The sequence below is a fragment of the Bombyx mandarina genome, chromosome 12, assembly GCF_030267445.1.
Source record: "Bombyx mandarina strain Sakado chromosome 12, ASM3026744v2".
NCBI lineage: Eukaryota > Metazoa > Arthropoda > Insecta > Lepidoptera > Bombycidae > Bombyx > Bombyx mandarina.
In genome coordinates this window covers 3557702-3572695 of record NC_143219.1, presented here as the reverse complement: position 1 = coordinate 3572695, position 14994 = coordinate 3557702, and the positions used below count along the sequence as shown (strand labels likewise).

Here is a 14994-nt window from a genome sequence, read left to right as displayed (position 1 = left end):
CTACCCGCGCGGACTCACAAGAGGTCCTACCACCAGTAAAAAAGGTACATAAATCGTAATAAAAATAATTAACCATTAAGTCACACATATTATTATGGTTTTGACCTTTATCAACTTCTTGACATGGCAATTATGTTGGCGACGTGTGATTTTCAGCTGCGTGCTCGAATACCAACTTAGCTTAATTAGAAAAAAATAAACTTGACTCTTTTAATGCTATTTAGCTAACAAAACCGTTTTTCTTTTGTTTCAGGTGCATTGCATTTCTCGTGAAACTCTAACATAAATTCAACAATCACCGATAAGTATGCAAAGTGAAATTCCATGTTCCCTGATTAGAGAATTTGTTTTTTTTTTCTTATTATTCTTTGAAAATGAACGAAATACGCAGTCACAAATGGAAGTGGCTGTCTTATTTTTCGAAGAATTATTTTACTCATATCTATAATATGTTTTCGCAGTGTACTGTTTTTTTTTTTTGCATTGTCATAATATCTAATTCGGCTACTATTAGTGTTATCAAAGCTTTCTGGTTTTTTTGTTACTTTATGTTTTTTTGTTGAAAATATTTTTAAAACTAGGTATTGCGGAAATGTTTCCCAGCAAAAATGACTGCGGAATGATGCACCTGTTAGAAAAACAAATGAAACAGGGCTTGAATTTTCCATTCTTTTTTTTTATTGCTTAGATAGGGTGGATGAGCTCACAGCCCACCTGGTGTTAAGTGGTTACTGGAGCCCATAGACTTCTACAACGTAAATGCGCCACCCACTTTGAGATATATGTTCTAAGGTCTCAAGTATAGTTACAACGGCTGCCCCACCCTTCAAACCGAAACGCATTTCACGGCAGAAATAGGCGGGGTGGTGGTACCTACCCGCGCGGACTCACTAGAGGGTTCTACCACCAGTAAACTAGAGGTTATAATAAATTTTAATTCGCATAATATTTTTTTGTTTATTTAAATCTATTACGTTGCATGTAAAACGCGAACTAATTTAGTCTCATTACAGGGATAAATTAGTTTTGTAATGGCCATTAAATACGATCGAGGTGAATGTTGTTATCCGAACGCTCGACCATTAAAACTTGACCATGCAATAGCTTAAGCGATGCTGTTCGCAGTTAACTTCGTATTTATGACTCAACTCTATGCTATGGCTTTATCTCTCTTGTTATTGTGGCGAAGTTTGTATATTGAATGTTTTAACTTGGCCTTTGTCGTAACATTCTATAACAATATTCTCTATTGTGTCCGCCTTGCTCCATTAGTTTAGTCGTGATGATATTAAAAGAACTCTTTTCATAATGTATTTACTAAATGAATATGGTGTTTTTTAGAGAATCCAATATCACACCAGATATAAATATTTAAACGGAATTGTGACCCGTATTATTAACAATAGAGATTAATGGCAGCCAAACATTGAGTACTTTGAATTCTTCGGGTCACGTACTATCAGAGGAATTAGAACATACTAGGTGGTTGAGTACACTAGCAAGAACAAGAAATTAGAGCCACATGGGATATTATTATGTTCAAAGAATTACCAAAATCAATTTATTACCTTCGCGAAAAATTATCTCTTTCTATTTCGCGCTTTCTCATTTATTCATATATTTCTTGGGTATTTATAATTTGAAGTTCTGTTAAGTGTACCCTATTCAAATAGCTGAAGAAATTTTTTGCTATGTTTTTTTCCAAATTTTTATACTTTAATTTTTTTTATTTATTGCTTAGATGGGTTGACGAGCTCACAGCCCACCTAGTGTTCAGTGGTTTCTGGAGCCTATAGACATTAACAACGTAAATGTGCCACCCACCTTGAGATATAAATTTTAAGGTCTCAAGTATAGTTACAATGGCTGCCCCACCCTTCAAACCGAAACGCATAACTGGTTCACGGCAGAAATAAGCGGGGTGGTGGTACCTACCCGTGCGGACTCACAAGAGGTCTTACCACCAGTATTTAAGCAAATTATAATTTTGCAGGTTTGATTTTTATTCGCACTCGAAGCGTGCCCGCGTTGGGAGCGCTCGCGGCGAGACCTCATCGCGGTGCTGGGGAGAGACCTCTCCTTGCGGGCTGTCATCGCCCGCATGCTAGAGGACCAGAATTCTTGGGAGGCCATGATCAGGTTTTGCGACCTGGTCATGGCGTTCCGTGAGGCTGAGGAGCGTGAAAGGGAGTGGGATCCCTCTTCGGCTTCTCAGCGAAGAAGGCGGAGTGGGCGGCACGGGCGCGAAGCTCCCGTTCATCTCCCGTAGGGGCTGTCGGGTGCCGGGTGCGGGGGTGCCCGGTACTCGGCTGTTGGTCCGGTGGTGAGGCGGCGCAAGGTGGCTCCTGTGCACCGCTCACGGTGTGTCTCCGAGACGACGTCCTGCGGGATTTTCCCGGGGATGGAGTGCCGTCCTATTAACAGGATGGGTACCGGCGACGGCGAGCCTTCGGCGCGCACTGTGCGGTACCGTGGGTTTCGTGGAGTCGGAGTGGTGGGGCTCGATGGGGTTTAGTCGGTAGTCGTTCTGCGGGGAGTGCTTCGCGCGCCTTTTTCAAGGCGTAGTCTCCTGTGAGAAATTGGGGGAGGTGAAGGACCTCGGCCCTTCTCTTCTCCCCTTCTTCCTCTCAGGAGGCGCCGGAGTCCGACATAACCCGGTCCCTTACCCCCCTCGACCGGGTATCCGTAAATGGATTCCGGTTTGATTTTTATTACACGATGTTATTCCTTCACCGAGGAAGTCAATCTTGAACATTTGTTAAGTACGTATTTCATTAGAAAAATTGATAGTCCCCTCCGGTATTCGAACACCGTTGCTTGCAGATACGAATGCACCGGACGTCTTATCCGTTATAGTAAAAATGACTCTCCTGTAAAATTGCAAAAATGTCCCTTTCATCAAATATCTTTTCACCCCTCGATATATTATGTATGTTTATATTTGACTAGCAACCCGCCCTCGCTTCGCTTCGGAAACTGTTATTTATTATTGACTTCTCCACTATATTGGGATATGGATGTTATTATACATACTAGAGTTCCCGCAATAGTCGAAATTCGACTATAAGTAATTGGAATTGTAAGTTTGTACACTATTATGATTGTATTTTCAACGCCAAGACTACACTATAGAAAAATATTAATAAAGACCAACAATATTTAAAACAACAACAAACAAAAGTTTGACAATAAATAAATAATATGCATGCGTGTGTGTGTCAAATACATGGTAGTGTGTGTAATGTTTTCTTTATTGATTTAATGTATCTTTTACGCATTATTTAAAAAAAATATTAGCATTGTGCACTTCTTCTCTAAATTCTCTAAAAGTGTGGAAAATTTCATACTCCCCCGTCCGCGCAATTTTCGTAAAAAGGGATACAAAGTTTTTGCTTCACGTATTAATATATAGATAAACCTTCCTCTTCAATCACTCTATCTATTAAAAAAACCGTATCAAAATCCGTTGCGTAGTTTTAAAGATTTAAGCACACATAGGGACATAGGGACAGAGAAAGCGACTTTGTTTTACACTATGTGGTGATATACATAGATCGTTTACATGTAACAAATTTCTCACGCTTTGACACAAATTATTGGATTACATTTTCCAAATTATTAGTCGAATAATAAATTTTGCATTTCCAATTACGACTAGGACCCGTTTTCGGAGTTCCCGGAGAGCGCGGCGGCACCGCGGGCGTCACATTTCACGAGGGTCCGAAAACCAACAAATTATACCCGGTGGGCCAACCAACATAATTACTGTAATTCGTTCGCACACTTTACTGTGGCCCTTATAAGGGTTGGCTTTGAGGGCGGACTCACCTGATTTACTGCTCGCAACATATTGTTTTCTTTTCACGTTACGTAATAATTGATGCAGTTGTAAAAGATTTTGTTAATCTTGCTATTTTTAATACGCTTTTATTAGCTTCAGACGTATGTATGTTAGTATGTAACCAGAATCTTTGAACATGATTTTGACCCCCTTCAAAATGTCGGATTAACTCGAAATTTGGTACACTTAGTAAGGACCGATGACAATCCAAAATTAAAAAACAAAAAAAAAAATGTAAAATTGAAATTCAACTAAAAAATGAAAAATAAAGAACAGTTTGAAAAAACTAACAAAATACGCTTTTATAGAAAATCCAACAAAAAAATAGAAAACAAATTTTAATTGATTTTATTGTAAAAAAAGCGTGGGATGCATGGTATCAGTAGTTAAAAATATTTTATGAATTTGAGTACAAGGGTTATTCTGATGATATCATAAAGCACCCCACGCTTTTTTTATCAAAAAAACATTTTTTCTTACTCTATTTTTAATTCAAATTTATTAAAATTTATTTTCTATTTTTAGTTGGATTTTTTATAAAAGCGTATTTTGTTAGTTTTTTTAAACTATTATTTATTTTAAGGATGAATCTCTAATGTGTTTAACACACTCACACATTCCAGATTGAAGGTTAATTGACAGCCGTTACACAATAGAACAACAATACAGTAGAATTGTTACACATTCAGGATATGTTACCTAATAGTACACGCAGTGGAGGAGACCAGAGTCACATACCCGTGTATCCTGAAAAATTGACAGGTCGCAAATTCAACGTTAACAACATTTTCTTCGTTTTTCACGAGTCAAAGACATTAAAACGTTTTGAACACTTTACAGTTTTAAAACAACTCGTCCGTGACCACAAAAACTGTAAAGTATACGAAAATTCGGAAATAATATATAATGACATTAAAAACGTCACATCAAATCGTAAAAGTAATCTTAATTATTTGTCTATTATTTATCAATGCGTTTGAGCACGCTAGTTTCCGTAAAGTTTAATAGGTTTGGATGAGTCTTTCAATGATTTATATTCACATATTATGAACTTAAATTATAGTCATATTTATTTCCATGCAAATAACGCAAAACAATAGATTTATTACTAGTGAAGAATAGAATATTAAATACTAGTATAATATATTTACTCTATACTAGTATAGTATACTAGTATTTAATACTCTATTAAAATTAAAACCATGATAATTTATTACTAGTGAAGTATAGAATATTAAATACTAGTATAATATACTTACTCTATACTAGCATAAAATACTAGTATTTACTATTACTCTATTAAAATAAAAATCATGATGCTCTTTTCTTCAATTCATTATTAAAGCCAAAATTAAACCGTAAAACTAGTTTTAATTTTATCGTAATAATAAATCAAAAACTAATTCCTCGCTGCAAGTGAAAGGCTTAACACGTTCAAGATAGAATAACCCAATGAAACCCTAAAAGTTCTAACCGTAATGTTTACCCTCGAGACGTCGGGAATGAGAGTACGAGGATCGCGAAATCCCACACTGTGTAGTCGAATCACTACTAATTGTTGTAGCCTAGCCACAGTTGAAAACGGTTGCAGCTAGACAAGTCCGTTGTTTTGAATAAAATGTCCACACTGTGTAGTCGAATCACTACTAATTGTTGTAGCCTAAACACAATTAAAAACAGTTACAGCTAGGGAACTCCGGTGCTTTGAATGAATTTATTTTTGTCATCGGTAATCATTGATATTTTTGTAGCATTATGTGGTCAGATTAGCACAGAGTATTCATTGTTAATTACAGGAGAATTAGGGATGAGGGGGCAGAAAGGAATTTGAAAATGAGAAAGATAGTAAGAAAATTAAATATAATATAATTTCATCTCTGTATATGAGTTTATAGAATATAGTAGTAGTACCCGGCCCTGGTGGCGTGCTTAAATTCCCTGATGACCAGTCGAACAAGCTATTATTGGTATGGTATCCTTTCATCGATTTATTGACTTATATTCGTGTCATCTTTCTTAAATAGCGTAGTGGCTATAATAACCACTTATTACTAGTTTGGTGAGCGTCTGCACTGCTTCAATTCAATAATAAAGTACTAAATGAATTCTACAGATGAACAGAATACAATTATTTTATTAACAAAAATAATTATGTCTTACAGTAAAACCAAATTGTATTTTTTGAAAAAGTTTATCTCATTAAACAAACACAATGCATGTGACATTTACAAATTATTTCAATCTATTTTGTTTTAATTTCAATTATATTACGTAACGTTTTTTACTCTGCACCAAAAACAGTAGTGCATCGTGCCACGAAGTACATATGTATTATATTCGAGACAACTAGCGGTTCCCCCTGCTTTCTCATATTTCTTACATCATTAAGCTGACACACGTTCTCGCCGATGTTGCATTCAAATTGAAAATATTACTTTGCTACATTAGTTTTTTTCTGTTTTCTTTTTTGTGTACACAGAGTGGCATTTTGTTTTTGTAAATGAGACGACGGAAAAACAATATTCTCTGATTGTGATATTGAAACTTATGCATTCTATTGTAAGTCTGATAATTGCCTGATTTGTATTATATTATCAGATGTTTATTATTTTGAGTCGATTGTGGACTGATAATTGATGATTCCACGCGGTTTTAAGAAGTTTACAAAGCCATTGCTTGAACCAAAAGTTTGCAATCTCGATTGAATTCCAAATACCGCTTTGATAAAAAATTAAATAAATAAAAAATGGATATCTTAGAGCGATTTCTTTCAACGAAAAATAAATATTAATGATTACTCATTTAGGTCATTCAAACTGAATTCTAATATTAGGTATTTAAATACAAAATATACGTTCAATATATAGAAAGTTAAGTTACTATTGTTGATCGAAGGTTAAATTAAATTAATATAAAAAAAAATCTGTCAATAAAAATATGCACTGAATGGAATCAAGACGCATCATCGCACTGCCAGTGCCGTAGTAATTTTTCAACGTCCTTCTTGAATAACTCAGTACAGTACAGGAGCCATCAAAAATTTCAAAGGCATTATATACTGCCACTTTTTCTCTGCCAACAAGTTTTCCATATCCAAAGCTACTGAGCGATAGATTGAGAATATCACTTTTAAATCGTCGTTGTTGACTTTCGCTTACGGTCGACCACGAGATTAATTTTCTGCGATCAAAATTTCCATGCGTTCGAACCAAAAACGAATAGTCGCGCATTAATTGGTATTCTCCTCTGTACACGTCATTAGTGTTGTGAGCCGTATATGCGGCATTACTACCGCGACGGAACTCGTATTCGATAATCATTCGTATTTTTGTCGTGTCCGTATTGATGAAAAAGACAAAATTGTAATGAAAACAAAACACTACATAATCAATAAATAAATGACTGAAGTTGAAAATAAAGTATGTGGGCGGAATGTCATCGATGCATCCAGGGTAACGCCCAGGTACTTGACCTTCCTGGCCCAGGGTATGGGTTGTCTAAAGAGAGCGTAGAATCTATATATTAATACGTGAAGCAAAAACTTTGTACCCCTTTTTACGAAAATTGCGCGGACGGAGGTGTATGAAATATCCCACACTTATAGAGAATATAGAGAAGGAGTGCATAATGCTAATATATTTTTTAAATAATGTATAAAAGATACATTAAATCAATAAAGAAAACATTACACACACTACCATATATTTGACACACACACACACGCATCCATACTATTTGTTTATTGTCAAACTTTTCTTTGCAGTCTGTCAGTTATAGTCTGTCAAATCGAGAATAGATTAAATATTGTTTTCTCTTTATTAATATTTGTCTAAAATATAGTCTTGACGAAATCTGTGATTAAAGAAGTATAATAGTCCTTGACAATAGAATCATAATAGTGTACAAACTTTTAATTTCCATTAGTTATAGTCGAATTTCGACTACCAGGGGACCTCTAGTTCTTAGAACCACGTTGAATTAATGAAACGTATCGCGATAAATCCCGTTACACGTTTGCGATAGCCAAGCACCACCTTTAAGGCCATAAAAGGGACTTTGAATTGCTTTCTTTCGTTCCCTTAACTCAATACAAGAGTTTTTCGTGTACGAGTAATGTCTATCGGAGTCTCACATGTGTCCCAAAACAATATTTCTAAATAAAATACTTCCCTTTGTGACTTGAGGTAAGTATGGATTAAACAGATAAGCGAAGCGATTACCGTTAAGTCGAATTCCGATCATGCGATATCGCGTGTCGAAAAAATAAATTGTTTCGATCGTGGATGTTACCGAACGAAAGAATAATTTGAATGTCAGAGTTTGGTTCTGTGTATTTTCAATTTTTTTGAGAATTAAATCTATCTAGCGTAGACATGATCGACGGTTTCAACCCCGTTTGATATGTAATTGAGAATGAAAGAAATGTCTTGCATTTTTGCTCAGGACAGATTTGTTCCACAGTGAATTTTTAGTTCCGTTGGATGAAAATAATTATTGTCGTTTTTATTATCTCCTCTTGTTGTATAATTGCTCGCTTATATCATTTACGTCATGATAAAAAGTCAGTTATGTACTAATCCAAGTTAAAAAGTATATTTTTGCAAAATGTTCTTATAGACCTTATTAGATATATTATTAAATGAATCACCGGCTGTGCTTGCACATTCACCAAACCCCAAAGCCACATATTATAAAGATAAGCCCTTAGTGAAACAGCTACAAAAGCATAATAATAACAATTCTAACATAATTAAACAAAGACCTTATATTACACAAATTACAAGACATTAACACGTTTCGGTTGAACGAACGGCCATCTTTCTTTTGTTTAGGGTTTTATCAACCGCCGACTCTCGTAACACGGGCCAACTTTATACGCGGGAATAAAAACACGGTATTGCCGGAATGGTATAGCCCGCATTATGTTTAAGTGGGTAGTTTTCGAGAAAACATCGTATTGTTGTCGGAATTGAAAATAAAACTCTCGCCCCTTTCTGTGAACGCGTGTCCACAGAAAAAAAATATACACCGTTTCTGTACTTACGACATGCTTTTGTTCGGGCCTCCTGTAGTTTCCATTTGTACGTTAATTTTAGGAATGCTGTGAAGCGAACATCCGGAACCAAAGACATTACGATTCTCTCTCTCTCATTTCGAACACCACGAAAATAAAATCACTTCAACGTCGGATTTTCACAAGGTTTTTTTTTTTTTTGTTGCTTAGATGGGTGGACGAGCTCACAGCCCACGTGGTGTTAAGTGGTTACTGGAGCCCATGGACATCTACAACGTAAATACGCCACTCACCTTGAGATATAAGTTCTAAGATCTCAGTATAGTTACAACGGCTGCCCCACCCTTCAAACCGAAACGCATTACTGCTTCACGGCAGAAATAGGCAGGGCGGTGGTACCTACCCGCGCAGACTCACAAGAGGTCCTACCACCAGTAAAAAAGTTTGCCGAGTTTTTTTGCTTTCAAAATCAAAATCAAAATCAAAAAAAATTTATTCAACTTAAATGAAAGTACATATAAATTAGATTTTATTCTTTTTTTTTAAATATTGGTTTTTTTTTCAAATATTCCTTTTTACAATGAGTATTATAATGTAACAATTATTGCAATATTGAAACGCCTGGAGCGAGCGACTCATTCCCTATTTATGTAGTCTTCTTTCTTGCTATAAGTATGAACCTTATCTCTTAATGTGTGCAGCAGCATCCATGTGTGAAAGACTTAGTAACCACTTAGCATTAGACGAATTAAATTCTATCTATGGCAAATAAACTCAAATCTATGAATCTTCTCTGTTTGATAATCGATTTTCTGACTTTTTTTTTTGTTTCTCGTTAGTCGCTATCAATGAGGAGCTTTATTGTTACCAATAAAAACTTTTTGTAACTAATCCCTTTTTTGTTCAACAAAGAAAAGAGAAAATGTCTTAAAAACAACGAATTTAAACCTTTAAGTATCAGTGATCATGGTCGAATTTCATTGGGCAAAGTAAATAGATAAACTTAGACAGGAATATAACGCAGTGCCAACAAACAAAGTCACAGTACTTGTTCATTACAATTGACTTGACTATTCGCCGTGTGCTGTAAAGTGCTATTTCACTCAATGTGTCAATTAGGGCACGCTCTACAGTTTCAACACACGTCGTGACTTACACAGTTTTCATATTTATCTCGTTTATACATTAATATAGCTTCAGTTTGGTTAAATCTATACTTAATACCAATGTGTATTTTAAAGGTTTTGATCTTGATATTAATTATACACAAATGTCCAAACTCGGGACCAATAATTAACAACAACAAATAAATAAGTCGGTTTGTGGAAGTATTGTATTTTTAGTTCGACAATTAACAGTATTGTGGGAATATAGAAAGCTACAAAAGGCGCCAAAGTGCAATGCACAGATAATGTAAAAAAAATTATTAACATCAAACGTAATTTTGCGTTTCGTTTCACGCTATGTAGATTTTGAACAACGCATTCCTTTTTTAACAGATAAAAAAATTTAGTAGTGTAGTTTTTAAATTACACTAACTTGTGTTTTTTTAATTTATTTTTATTGTATAGATGCGTGGACGAGCTCACAGCCCACCTGGTGTTAAGTGGTTACCGGAACCCATAGACAACGTAAATGCCGCCACCCACCTTGAGATATGAGTTCTAAGGTCTCACTATGGCTACAACGGCTGCCCCACCCTTCAAGCTGGAACACATGACTGCTACGTGATACATTTTTTGTAAAATATTTCTCTCATGTACATTTTTATTCATTAGAGATAAAAATTGTAAACTCATCACTATATACTTATATTATCATTTCAATATATTTAATGAGTATGACTTAAACTAGGTGGATCATAAGCTCCTCCAATCACCGAGGGCAATAAATAAATACAAACATATGCAGTTCACACTAAATAATACTGAAACTTTCAGAATCATTCTATATCTATCATTCATACTCTAAATTCTGCATATAGGTTGGTTTTTTCTGTTCAGCGTCGTTTTTCAAATATCAAACCACACACGGCTGTAAATAGCTTTTCATTACAGAATGTTTATTACAATTTTCATTTATTTTTAAATAACGCACACGCACTCACAAATACACACGCATACATGTTCGAAGGAAAAAAATATAATATAACTTTGGTATTTTTTAGATATTAGGTATTATTTAGGTATTATTTATACGTGAATATATAATAAAAAATGTCGTACAGCATTGATATAAAAGTAAAAAAAAGTAATTCCTAGCAATGCATTATTTATTATACGTACGAATCGATTTATGTACATACTTTAAAAACATTGTAAATTGTTGATTTGATAAAGACGCATTTTCCGTATTGGAGTTTGGTTGTTGCGAAATCAGCCTGTATTGAACATGAAATAAGCAACGAAATGCCTTGAAGCGTTAACTTGTACAGCGGAGAGCGCTGCTCTAATTGACAGATTGAGTGATAATACTCTCTGCAGCGAAACAGCGGAACACCGACCGAGGGTGATGAACGCGCACTTTTGTGTTCTTTGGGTTTGCCTAAGTGCCCCCTTAACTTAGCTTAGCTAATTACCTTAAAAGTGATGCTAAAATAAATCTCCGCGTTTTCAGTTTATTAATTTCGTTAACGTTTTTTTTATGGTTCTAGTAATTAAACAAACTCACGATCTGCCTGGTGTTAAATGGCTATTGAAGCCCATAGCTATAGTAACCTGAATGTGGCTTTCAGTTTTACTTTGGTACATGAGGTCGAATTCTTTTTTTTTCATTTTTTTTTTAAATCGATGGCTGGAGGTTCTAACAGCCCACTTGGTGCTAAGTGGATACAACATAAAGTCGGCCACCCACCTTGAGATATAAGTTCTAAGGTCTTAGTATAATTAGAAAGGCTACCCCACCCTTCAAACCGAAACGCATTGTATTATAACTATACTGAAACCTTAGATTCATATCTCAAGGTGGGTCGCGATATTTACGTTGTAGATGCCTATGGGCTCCAGTAACTACTTAACACCAGGTGGGCTGTGAGCTCGTTTAGCCATCAACGCAATAAAAAAATCTTCACTGCAGAAATACGCCGGAGTGTGGTGATACCTACCCTTGCGGACTCACAAGAATTCTCAAGCAAGCTGACTTTAAGGAGTTACTTCGAGACAATACAACAAGTAGGATACTAAATGAAATTCATGATAAACTGCTTATTGCGAATCAATCTACGCTACCTCCATTGTATATTGTCATGCGAGGTAATATTTCAATTTCGAGAAAAGTCAAGGGTACTGAGTGAGATAGCTTTCGTAGCGTATACCTGAACTGCGTACAAAAAGTAACCCCGAATCAAACTGACCCCTACGTACTACCACCTAAATTACATTCGAGACATGAATTTTGATGGGCCCCTCGAGTCAGAAACGAGATTAATGCTGAAAAAAAGCTCATTAAAAAAAACGAGAATAAGAATCGACTTTCTGAGTTTACGTAAAAAGCATTTTCTTGAACACGGCCTCTTGTTTTAAGAGCTTTCAGGTTTCACTTAATATTTTTACGAGCTTACATTGTTTAATACAACTGTCGCCAACATCACTAACAATATAAACACATTTCAGACAAGGAGTGTTATGATCACTCGTGGTAGGGTGGTTTGTGAGCGCCCTAGGGTTGGTACCGTAAGCCTGTCTGTTTATCGCAAAGCAACCATGCGTTCCAGTGTAAAGGGTGAGATGACGATTGTAAAATATAATTTAAGTATGCAACTTTGAAGATAGCTTCCGGTAGCCCGTGAAATACAGGCCGTAATCTAAATAGACTAAATACGTTCTTCGAAACGCTCAACACTACGTGGAACGTAAGGTCCTTTACCTCGTAAGCTTACGAAAATATGGAAAAATAAGCTACTAATTTATAATAAATAAATTAGCGATGTAACATTTTGTAATAATGTGGGTTTCGTTTAGAGAATGAGACTTTAATTAGTTAAATAGACATATGTATGAGGCAAGGATACATCCATACTGAAGACTGACCAGAAACATATCTAATAAGTGACACAGATTCCAAGTCGGGGACCGAATCAGGTCCTTGTGGTACAGCCAGTTCGTTAACTAGTTAACTATGGAGAGAAGCTTTGCATTTCTGTTCGATTTTAATCGGCAACTATGGGATTTATTTATTTTATTTTATTTAATACATTTTGTACACACAACTGTTAGAAGAAACGAGACAATAAGGATACAGAGTACAAGGGTACTACTTATTTCATGTTGAAATCTCTTCCAGTAGGCCCTCAGAAGGAAAGAAGAAAAACATAACAAAATACAAAACAATATATATACATACAAATACACACACACATATATATATACATATGCATACATATATTTTATATTATAACACATTATACAAATATATATACTTTTATTTAACTGATTAGTGAAAACCTGACAGAATAGTATCCACTAAGCTTGAATTCCATTTGTTTGTACTAAGAGCACTTTGGGCACGTGGCAGTAATTAATTTATGTACTATTCACGCGAAGGGGACGCATGAGCCTTTATGCTATCATTAATCGCTTCAAGTTTACATGAGACGTTGAGTTACCGCGAACGTCCCTTTTGATTTCTCTCCATTTATGATCTTCGATGGAATGCAAGTGTACAAGCATGCATGCAAGTACATGTTGCACTGAATGCAAGTGGATTGCTTTTGCCATGAAACGTTCGAGTTTGAAGATTAGTTTAGCGACTATTACAATACAGTTGAGATTTAGACCTTACGTTTCAAGGTGAGTGATGTCATTTATTTTGTGTTATCTATGGGCTGTGTTGATTATCACACACTTTAGGAAACGTCGCCACAGACCTTCAAAAGTCGAGAGTTCCCAGAAGGAAAGATTAACGAATTTTTTTTTCGTCATTGTAATGGATTCGAATACTTTGCATTCCTGATGGCTTGATTCTAAATGTAAAGGTAAATATATTAGGCGTAAGACCCCTCTGAAATTTAGCACCAGACAGTCCAACTCTGCGACCGGGAAGCGCTCGCCTGTGGCGGGCCGATAACGTCAACGATTGCCTAAATTAAGATCTATCCAATGTTTGCGCGTGGCTTGATTTGATTATCTCCTCTAAAGTTGAAACTTGAACGATATAATTTTAGTACGTTCATAAAATTATAGAGCAAATTAATCAGAAAATAACATAAAACTGTCGTATAATTTGAGAAATTCAGAGATGCTTAATATAAAGTAACTTATAGGGGCAATGAACTCTGTTTCTCTTTAAACAAGATACAATTTATTAATTATTAAGTTCTTAATCACTTCATTCTCGGAAAAGGAAACTGCTTAGAAATTGATTCCTACGTCGTAGCTTCGTTGTAGCAGCGTAGCTCCGTAGACAAGCTCGTAGGCGTCCGACCGTAGCTCCGACCGTCGTAAATAACGAAGCTCCTGCGATAAATGAATAATTAACTCTTGACCCTTTTCCGGTTATCTTTTTAATCCGACGAAAGCCTTGATAGGTGGACGTTAAGCTATTTTGTAACTAGAAATCAAGTTATTTCTCGTTGATCGTTGTTCTGTATGGAAATTTAAACAATTTAGATTTTTGTAATTGTTATTTTTAATGTGATGAAATATTAATGTAAATTTATTTTAATCGTCATAATAATATGTTTTACTGTTAATGATGTGGGTCCGATTTTTTATGGACTTCGAAGGCATATGACGGTTTATTTTCTCGGATGGCTTGCCTTCGACAGACGCAATATACAACAAATCGACTTGAATAATGATGCAAAGCATTAATGTGAAAATAATGTGTTGAAAGAATCTGTTCAAATTAAAAATTAAAATCATTTTGTAAGCTTATCCTCTAGGCGTTTCATAGAATCGTCATGTACATACAAAAATTTAATATATAGGTAGCTCTTCAACAAAAAAGGTTAAAAAAAGGGTATTTCATTGAAGGTTTTCGTCACAATGTCGAAGTTCGATGAATAGCTCAAATTGTAATTTCAATATATAAAGTGTTTAATTCACATATTTAGTGCAAGGGTATTTATTGAGATTCATAGCATTGGTCGCACGCGTCCCACAAATTTGTAGAGACTAGATATGTTCCCATATTATAATTA

The 14994-nt window shown here is 35.4% G+C and overlaps 1 protein-coding gene across 12 annotated transcripts in view; it reads left to right on the top strand.

The window, feature by feature from the left end:
• Positions 1–14994, top strand: part of LOC114243149 (CUGBP Elav-like family member 1) — a 454265-nt gene that overhangs the window by 227540 nt on the left and 211731 nt on the right. For 6 of the 12 annotated variants that reach the window (XM_089732090.1, XM_089732088.1, XM_089732087.1 and 3 more), the window contains exon 2: positions 254–305. The exons of the other annotated variants lie outside the window; for them this stretch is intronic. The gene's annotated coding sequence lies outside the window, so the exon portion shown is untranslated. The remainder of the gene's footprint in view (positions 1–253; positions 306–14994) is intronic. 12 annotated transcript variants of the gene reach the window in all.